The sequence below is a fragment of the Neophocaena asiaeorientalis genome, unplaced genomic scaffold (assembly GCF_003031525.2).
Source record: "Neophocaena asiaeorientalis asiaeorientalis breed wild unplaced genomic scaffold, Neophocaena_asiaeorientalis_V1.1 scaffold209, whole genome shotgun sequence".
NCBI classification, from domain to species: Eukaryota; Metazoa; Chordata; class Mammalia; order Artiodactyla; family Phocoenidae; genus Neophocaena; species Neophocaena asiaeorientalis.
The window spans coordinates 3,159,396-3,170,122 of NW_020172366.1; positions in this window are offsets into that span (position 1 = coordinate 3,159,396).

Sequence of the window (10,727 nt, forward strand, 5' to 3'; positions counted from 1 at the left end):
AGTAACTATGATGCTAGCAGTAAAGCTTAGGTTTAAACCCTCTATCTGTTTGAAGTTTTTTTTTTTTTTCTAGTTCCAACTGATTAAAGTTAAAATGGCAATATTCTAACACTTTCATTCTTTCTGCATGCCTCTATATTATCTCAAAGAGAAATTCTCCCTCATCAGTTATGTGGTAACCTTGAAAGAAAAATATATGCTAGAAATCAGAATAAATACCTGATTCTTTTTTTATTCTAGTTACAAAAATAAAATGTTGATTCCTTTCATTCTTTGAATATCATAATTAATTTTTTTACATTTATGATCTCAGAGTTCAATGTATTCGATCTGATTAATTCATTGTGGTTATTGTCCTTAACTGATGCTCAAATTTTTAAATCTTCCACTAGTTGGACAGCCTCCTCTTGTTGGCTCCTGAGTCCTCTTGATAAAACCTTAGCTTTTTTTTTTTAAACGTCTTTATTAGAGTATATGTGTTTTACAATAGTGTGTTAGTTTCTGCTTTATAACAAAGTGAATCAGCTATATGTATACATATACATATATCCCCATATCTCTTCCCTCTTGCCCCTCCCTCCCTCCCGCCCTCCCTATCCCACCCCTCTAGGTGGTCACAAAGCACCGAGCTGATCTCCCTGTGCTATGCAGCTTCTTCCCACTAGCTATTGGTTTTATATTTGGTAGTGTATATATGTCCATGCCACTCTCTCACTTTGTTCCAGCTTACCCTTCCCCTCCTAATGTCCTCAAGTCCATTCTCTAGTAGGTCTGCATCTTTATTCCCGTCCTGCCCCTAGTTTCTTCAGAACCTTGTTTTTGGTTCCATATATATGTGTTAGCATATGGTATTTGTTTTTCTCTTCCTGACTTACTTCACTCTGTATGACAGACTCTAGGTCCATCCACCTCACGACAAATAACTCAATTTCATTTCTTTTTATGGCTGAGTAATATTCCACTGTATATATGTGCCACATCTTCCTTATCCTTTCATCTGTTGATGGACACTTAGGTTGCTTCCATGTCCTGGCTATTGTAAATAGAGCTGCAAGGAACATTGTGGTACATGAATCTTCTTGAATTATGGTTTTCTCAGGATATATGCCCAGTAGCGGGATTACTGGGTCTTATGGTAGTTCTATTTTTAATTTTTAAGGAATCTCCATAGTGGCTGTATCAATTTACATTCCTACCAGCAGTGCAAGAGGGTTCCCTTTCCTCCACACCCTTTCCAGCATTTATTATTTGTAGATTTTTTGATGATGGCCATTCTGACTGGTGTCAGATGATATCTCATTGTAGTTTTGATTTGTATTTCTCTAATGATTAATGATATTGAGCATTCTTTCATGCTCAATATCATTTTTGATATTTGTTGGCAATCTATATATCTTCTTTGGAACATTGATTGACTTATGTATATTGAAGAATCCTTGCATTCCAGGGATAAACCCTACTTGATCATGGTGTATGATCCTTTTAATGTGCTGCTGGATTCTGTTTGCTAGTATTTTGTTGAGGATTTTTGCATCTATGTTCATCAGTGATATGGGCCTATAGTTTTCTGTCTTGATGACATCTTTGTCTGGTTTTGGTATCAGGGTGATGGTGGCCTCATAGAATGAATTTGGGAGTGTTCCTCCCTCTGCTATATTTTGGAAGAGTTTGAGAAGGATAGGTGTTATTTCTCTAAATGTTTGAGAGAATTTGCCTCTGAAGCTATCTGATCCTGCGCTTCTGTTTGTTGGAAGATTTCTAATCACAGTTTCAATTTCATTGTTTGTGTTTGGTCTGTTTATATTTTCAATTTCTTCCTGGTTCAGTCTCACAAGGTTGTGCTTTTCTAAAAATTTTTCCATTTCTTCCAGGTTGTCCATTTTATTGGCATATAGTTGCTTGTAGTCATCTCTCATGATCCTTTGTATTTCTGCAGTGTCAGTTGTTACTTCTCCTTTTGCATTTCTAATTCTATTGATTTGAGTATTCTCCCTTTTTCTCTTGATGAGTCTGCCTAATGGTTTATGAATTTTGTTTATCTTCTCAAAGAACAAGCTTTTAGTTTTATTGAACTTTGCTATTGTTTCCTTCATTTATTTTTCATTTATTTCTGATATGATCTTTATGATTTCTTTCCTCTACCAACTTTGGGGTTTTTTTTTTTTGGTTCTTCTTTCTCTAATTGCTTTAGGTGTAAGGTTAGATTATTTATTTTAAATGTTTCTTGTTTCTTGAGGTAGGATTGTATTGTTATTAACTTCCCTCTTTGAACTGCTTTTGCTACATCCCATAGGTTTTGGGTCGTTGTGTTTTCATTGTCATTTGTTTCTAGGTGTTTATTGATTTCCTCTTTGATTTCTGCAGTGATCTCTTGGTTATTAAGTAGTATACTGTTTAGCCTCCGTGTGTTTGTGTTTTTTAAACATTTTTTCCTGTAATTGATATCTAGTCTCATATTGTTGTGGTTGGAAAATATACTTCATATGATTTCAGTTTTCTTAAATTTACCAAGGTTTGATTTGTGACCCAAGATACAATCTATCCTGGAGAATGTTCCATGATCACTTGAGAGGAAGATATATTCTGTTGTTTTTGGATGGAATGTTCTGTAAGTATCAATTAAGTCCATCTTGTATAATGCATCATTTAAAGCTTGTGTTTCCTTATTTATTTTCATTTTGGATGATCTGTCCATTGGTGAAAGTGGGGTGTTAAAGTTCCCTACTATGATTGTGTTACTGTCGATTTCTCCTTTTATGGCTGTTAGTATTCACCTTATGTATTCAGGTGCTCCTATGTTGGGAGCATAAATATTTTCAATTGGTATATCTTATTCTTGTATTGATCCCTTGATCATTGTATAGTGTCCTTCGTTGTCTCTTGTAATAGTCTTTGTTTTGAAGTCTATTTTGTCTGATATGAGAATTGCCACTCCAGCTTTCTTTTGATTTCCATTTGCGTGGAATATCTTTTTCCACCCCCTCACTTTCAGTCTATATGTGTCCCTAGGTGTGAAGTGGATCTCTTGTAGACAGCATATATACAGTTCTTATTTTTGTATCCATTCAGCCAGTCTATGTCTTTTGGGTGGAGTATTTAATCCATTTACATTTAAGGTAATTATTGATATGTAGTTCCTATTACCTTTTTCTTAATTGTTTTGGGTTTGTTATTATAGGTCTTTTCCTTGTCTTTCGTTTCCTGCCTAGAGAAGTTCCTTAGCACTTGTTGTAAAGCTGGTTTGGTGGTGCTGTATTCTCTTAGCTTTTGTTTCTCTGTACAGGTTTTAATTTCTCCGTCAAATCTGAATGAGATCCTTGCTGGGTACAGTAGTCTTGGTTGTAGGTTTTTCCCTTTCCTCACTTTAAATATGTCCTGCCACTCCCTTCTGGCTTGCAGAAGATCTCTTGCCATCCTTTTGTCTCATTTCTCAATTTGATCAGAACTCAGATACAATTTATTGAGTCCCTTCAATTATCTAAAATATTCATATTTACATATTTCTATCTATCTACAAAAAGTAATATTGGCATCCAATTAAATAATTTTTATTTTTGCAAAGACTAACACATCTTCCATAAATGTATAATTAATGTTAAGACCAAAAAAGATATAAAGGATGATTTCAATTATACTTTGTCATAAAATAAACAAGGATAAGGACAAGTATTGTAATATTAAGACTTAAATGAGACTTTAAATAAGATTTAAAATTCAACTTTTTAAAAAACTTTTTCTAAACAGGTAGAATATAGTTATTACATGAAGTTAGAAAAATTTAGAATAAAGAAAGAAAGAAAAAAATTACAGTTATTCTACCTAGAGAGAATTGTGTAAGTAATTTAGGTCATAGGCTGCCATATATATTTTATATGTAATCTCTTCGTTATCTAGATTTTGTATTCCCTATTAATTTGTGCATCCAAGAAAACTAAATTAAACTGTACTTACTGTTTCTAACTAGCTTGATATTTGCTAATTTTATTAACAAAATATCATGAATACATTACATTTATATAATATAATAAAATACAGTTTAATGGCTGAATAATAATATCAGTTAACATTAACCTAATTAAGATTTACCATGTAACAAGTGCTGTTTAAAATGCTTTGCTTGCATAACTCAGCAGATATTCACAACTATCCTAGGAAGGACATATTATTATCATTTTGCCCATTTTGCAATTAAGGAAATGAGTCACAAAGAAATAACCTGCCCAAAATCATGACCTGAAACACTTTATAACACCATTCTATCATTTGTTGCTCCATAATTTATTTAACTGTTCCATCAGAGTTGGATATTTTTCCTGTGTCTTGTGGTCAGCTATTCGTAAATAAGCCTGCAATGATAGTCTTCTGCTCACATCTTTTCACATTTAATTCTTAGCGTAAATTCTTAGAAATGTTTTGCACAGCACTGAGGATTTAATGATGGTTTGAACAATACCACCACTAATGAAAATCATTTAAGGAGCTTAGTACCACCACAAAAAAGAGATTTAAATGAAAACTTGATTGTCCAATATTTTATATCTCTTTGGAGATGTAAATTAATGTATTGAAATATATGTAAGATCTATTTCAAAACACAGAGGAATACACAAACAAAAATCATGCAAAAAAAAAAAAAAAAAAAAAAAGGGAAAACAAAGATTTGAAGGATACATCCAAGACAGTTAACACTTGAATCATAGGGATACCTTTCTTCTTAGAAAAAAAAGAGAGAAGAGACAGAATTGAACAAACAACTGAAAACTTTTTTCTTAACCTGAAGAAAAATCTCAGTGAACTGACTTAAAGGGCTCACCAGGTTCCAAGCAGAATTGATGCCTTAGCTGGAGCTTATTGAAAACAAAGGCACATTAGTATGGCAAATGGTTAACTATGTATAAAATTTTTAACTAGGAAATTTAAAAGATTAAAAGAGAATTCTAAGATCATAAAGGAAGCATCAACATTTATAGGGCAGAGGTTAAAGAAAAAGGGTTTGGGGCTTCCCTGGTGGTGCAGTGGTTGAGAGTCCGCTTGCCGATGCAGGGGACACAGGTTCGTGCCCCGGTCTGGGAGGATCCCACATGCCGCGGAGCGGCTAGGCCCGTGAGCCATGGCCACTGAGCCTGCGCGTCCGGAGCCTGTGCTCCGCAAAGGGAGAGGCTACAGCAGTGAGAGGCCCATGTACCACAAAAAAAAAAAAGTGTTTGGAATTATTAAAATTTAGAAACTTAGAGAGGATCCCAAAGGACAGGGAACCAAACCTCTAGTGGGAGACAGGAGGACCCCGATCAGCCAGTGCTGCAGTCCATGATGGGGGTCAATGTGGTTGATTTTGGAAGTTTTGGCAAAATAGCACATTGGATTCAGCTACTTCTGCAGAAGGAGCTGCTACAGCTGCATGAGATAGTGTTGCCTAGTGACATTTACAGGAACCATTAGCAAATAGGATGTTTGCAGGAAGCAAAGAGGAAGAGAAGTCCCTTCTTTCTCCAACCTCATAGACTCCTTCTTCTGTCTCCTTTGGCTGAGCCTGACAGAGTAATAGTTGAGAAGATGGAAATAAAGTTTTCAGGACGCCAGCTTTAGTATCATAAAGAGTAATGAGAAAGAAAGGATTTGAGCTGAGACACAAAATATATTGTTTATTATACTAACTATAAATAAAGTGAATTTTCTAATAAAATCAGAGACTATTGGTATAAAAAAAATTATGTTTACCAAAACCCAGCAACATACAGTTTCTAGAGAGAGATAGCCTTCATCTCCATGATTTTTCAAAATTTCATAGAAGTTCTATTGAATGTTATGTACCAGTAAAATATAAGTATCAGAATTAGAATACAAATTGTGCTGGAAAGAAAGGCAATATTGCAGGAAATATTACACAGGGAAAAGATTGATTTAGGGGTCAGTAGTAAACTGCAACTAGGAAGATTAAAGTAGAATTTAAAATGCAATTCAAATCTAGGGAACTGTAGGGAAGAAACTGGAGAAAAGTCTGGAAGCTACAAGGAGAAAGGAGAACACTTATAACACCCGAAGACCTACTGTTACCAAAGGTATGAAGAGGAAAAATCCACCACTTGAGAAGCCTACAGGGGAAGAAGTATCCTCAAGGAAAGGTAATCGTAAGTCAGAGCAAAAAGAGAAAGGAAGCATTTAGCAGAAGTTTGAGAAGAGTCTATTTTGCTTATAGCAATCCCTGGGTTTCAGATCCAAGTGTAAGGTTTCAGAAGTTGGGAAGAAGCTGAGAGATCACGTTAGAATGGACATTACCCACAGCAATATGGAAATTAAAGTGTGGGAAATGAGGAGTGATCCTGACCTAGGCTTCTTGCTGTGGACAAGATAAGCAGGGATAAAGAGTTTAATCATAATAATATCTTCATAGCAGAAAGTGGAGATGAAGGATTTTGGGATCATGGGAAGGGGATGATTTAACAGATTCCCTTTCAATTTAACAGACAACGAAGTCCCTGTGAAACAGAAATATATTACCTGCTCTTCACATGACTAACTGGCTGAAAACCTTTGTCCTACTTCCATGCTAATAAACAGGTAACATTTCACCATTCCAGATTTAATGTACACATAATCTAATTTTAAAATTAAATCTCATCTAAATTTCAGTTAGTTATTAAGCAAACTGGTTATCTCTTGGGTGCTAATGAAATATCTGTAAGTACCTATTCATGCACAAACAAATGCTCTTAACTACAAATTACACTTATTTGAGAATGTTTTAGAAGTAAGTGAGAATGGTACAATTTATGATCAACTTGTCCTCTATCTAAGGTTTTAACAATCTCTATATAAATTATATATCTGGAAAAAACAGATTTCCTATTTACTGCTTTAATATTCCATTGCCTGTAGTAATAACAATTTTATTAATTTTTAAAATAGTTAAATCTATAAATCATTGTTTATAAAATTTATACATTGATTAAATACCAAGAAAATATCACTTTATGGTAGGCAGAATTCTACGTTGGTCTCTAATATTTGTGCCTGCTGGTGATGACACTATATAATCTCCCTGCCCTCCTTGAGTGTGGACCTAAACTATGGATATAATGGAGGATAACACTTGTGAATAGGTTAGGTTAGATGGCACAGTTGATTCTCAGAGTGAGAGTGAGAGAGAAAGAGATACATTGACAAATTGATGAGATTGGTGAGCCTGGCATAATCAGGGGAACTCTTAAAGAGATTAGAAGTGTGAGAGGGATTGGACATGAGTGATAATGAAGGAAATACTTTACAGCTGGCTTTCTTTGAAGATAAAGGGGACTATGTGGGAAGGAATGAGAATGGCATATGAGGCCTAAGAATGGCTCTTAATTGATAGCCAGCAAGGAAATAAGGATCTCAGTCCCATAACCATAAGAAATTTAATTCTTCCACAACTATATGAGCTAAGAAGAGGATACCGAGCTCTAGATGAGAAAACTTCCTGGCCAACACCTTGATTTTGCCCGTTTGAGGCCCTGAGGAGCGAATATAGTCATGCCATGTCCAGATTTCTGGCCTACAGAATTTTGAGCAAATATGTGGGCTTCGTTGAAGCCACTAGGTTTGCAGTAATTTGTTACACAGCCATAAAAAACACAATACCCCCTTTTTTAAAGAAAAGATCAAACATGATATTTAACTTAAAAGGAAACATTCCTGTGAATCACTCAGCGTTTAAAGAACTAATCAGTGTGAGAAAATCCAATAATTTTAATTCATGTTGCTTATCACATCAACTCACTGTTTTCACTTACCATGGTAATCTTGTTTAAGATTTGTTATTCCAAATGGCAGTCTACTTAAGTCATCATGCTCATAAGAATCAAGTCACAGGAAAGTGGAGGAGTGCGTAAAAGTGTATTTTGTTTCAATAATGATAGAGTAAAATGTGTTCTATTTCTAAATGACCATTTTCTTAAATTTGCAAATTTTATTGATCATTTAGGTAAGCATCAGTATTCATAATGCTAAGGGTATAGTAATGAATATGATATGCAAATCCTTACTATCACAAAACTTACACTTTAGAGTTGAGAATACAGCCAGTAAAAAAAGGAAACAAATAAATAGAAGATAACTTCAAGAAGTGACAAGTTCCATCAGCACAATAGCCAGAGTTATACAGTAGTGACATCTGGGGTTATTTAGATAGGATGTTCAGAGAAAGCTTTTCTAAGAAGTTTACATTTAATAGGAAATCTGGAAAGATACAAAAATAAGTCATGCAAGACTTATTTTTCCATGAGCTTTTTCCTTCAGAAAATAATAGTGTCAGTAAGGACCCAGAGGCAGGAGTAAGCTTGAAGTGTTCTTGATAAGAAAATAGGCCATTGTGGCTACAGTGTAGAAAACAATATGGAGAAGTAAGAGCTGAGTTCAAAGGAAATGGAAACTAGCTCATATGTAGACTTGCCCCCTAAAATAAGGAACTAGAGTTTAATTTGTGGTGCAGTGAAAAGAAATATAAAAATTGTAGGCAAGGAAGGGGCATGATATGACATGTTTGGAAAGATCATTTATCAGGTTGCTCGTGAATCCAGGAGTTACTTCATGGCATTTTAATTGTTTCAAGTTTTGTTAGACTTTTTAAAAATATTTTTTTCCTGTTCTATGGTCCTCTTTTTTTCTGTGCACTCCTATTATATAATACTTATATTAGCTTTTTTTTGACTGTTGTCCCTCAAATATAAGGTTTGAGAAAATATAAATAGAAGTTCAACATCCATTTGCGAAATCCTGAATAACACTAAAATATCACATAGACTTACAATAGGTTTTATGTTATAATTGTATTAAATTATTTGGCTTTGATTACAACTTAAAGGTCTGTGTTACACTGGTTGTGAGAAAATGTTATTGAGAGATAATTAGAAAAGTGGTATTTAGTAAACATTTTGTATCTTGTCGGTAGTTCTTGGGAAAATTTTGATCCCATTAATATAAATGATAAAGAGGAAAGACATACGCTTGCAAAACAAGCAAAATATTACATTCAGTATAATTTGTAGTTTAAAAATGTAAGCTGTGTATTATTCTCTCTCAGTAAGTTACATTTATTTGCTAAAATTTATACAATTTGCTAAAAATTATACAATGCCAAATATACTGTTTACAGCCAGAAAATGCAACATTACTATGAAAATGAAAAAAAAATTTGAATGAACTAATGTGGTGTGGGAGGCAATTTTGGGGTGAGAGAGAAGGTCCAAATGGTAGCATTACAGGAAAGTTCAATGCTATACTAGCTCTCTAACTACTCTTAAGCCATTGTAGTACTTGTTAGAACTATCAACTTAAATGCTTCAAAATAATACATTCTTTGTTTTGGTTTAAATCACTTCTTGTTTTATTTTTAGTGTATTTTGTTATTTCTGGGTGTCTTTTAATAGAATGTAATCTGAGAGAGCTTAACCTAAATATCAGTACTTTTAAACTTTTAAATAGAACATTTGATAACCATCATATGTAGGTTTGCTGTCACATTAAAGAGGCCATATATATAATATAGTAGTTTTAAGCATACAGGCACAAAACAAGATGACCTGGATTCAGATTTTTTCTCACCACATACTAAATACATTAACATGGGCAAGTTACATAACCTCATTATGCCTCAGTTTTTACCTTTATGAACTAGAGTTATAATAATATCTACTTTCTAGGTTTAGAAGAATCCATCAGATGGACAGATGAATGGATAATTATGATGATGGTAGATAGATACACACACGGAGTACTTAATATGGCATCTGGAAGAAGCTAAATATTTAATAAAAGTTTGTGTTTATTAATAATAATATTGTGGCTATATAGTTTTCTTTACTAATTGCAATTACAGAAGTTATTTGTATCAGTATGTTATGACTATTGAAGTAAAAATGAGTAAGGGGAAAAAAAACCTTTTCTTTCTGTTCATTAACAAATTCAAAATTTATGAAAACAAACCACATCTAATCATTAATAAATAGCAAGTATATTGACATTCTATGAATCAGAGCAAGATATTTCAAATAAACAAAAGCAGAGATATTCTTTTCAGGCTATATTTCTCTTTATCCCTCCAAATTTATGAGGATCCCACATTTAAAAAAAATTTTGATTTATGCCTTAGAGAACAAAATATAAGCCAAGGATAATTCATTGACCTGACAAAAACTACAGCAAAAAGAGGGAAAAAGTCAATGGGACTTGATAATAGTTTATCACTCACAGTGACTGGGTTTATCTCTGGGCCAAAATCAATAATGTTTGGGGAAAAACCTTAGATGGGAGAATGCTCTGAATGTCTTACTAGTTAATATGTCTATCTACTTTTATTTTTACCTTTTTTTAAAATCCAGTGCATTATTCTTAAGAAATACTAATATATTAATATATGAAGAATGCAGTTTATCTTTGAATGATGACAGAACTAAAATTAAAGTCAGTTTTCCATCCAGTCATTCATACACCTAGTCACACTTGCAATAGTAAAGAAATGATGAGGAGATATTTAATTATACTAAGTATTGTTTAATCTCAGAATTACAGCTCTGTTATACATTGTCCATAAAAATCATAGTTCAATTGGATTTTAATGAAATTTTTTATTAGTCTTTTTTTCTGATCATACTTATTCAAAATAATAAGGATAAAAATTGTTACTGACATTTAATCTTGGATACTTTGAAAAGATCCTCCTGACTTTGCCCTAAAGCCTCACATTCTTATTC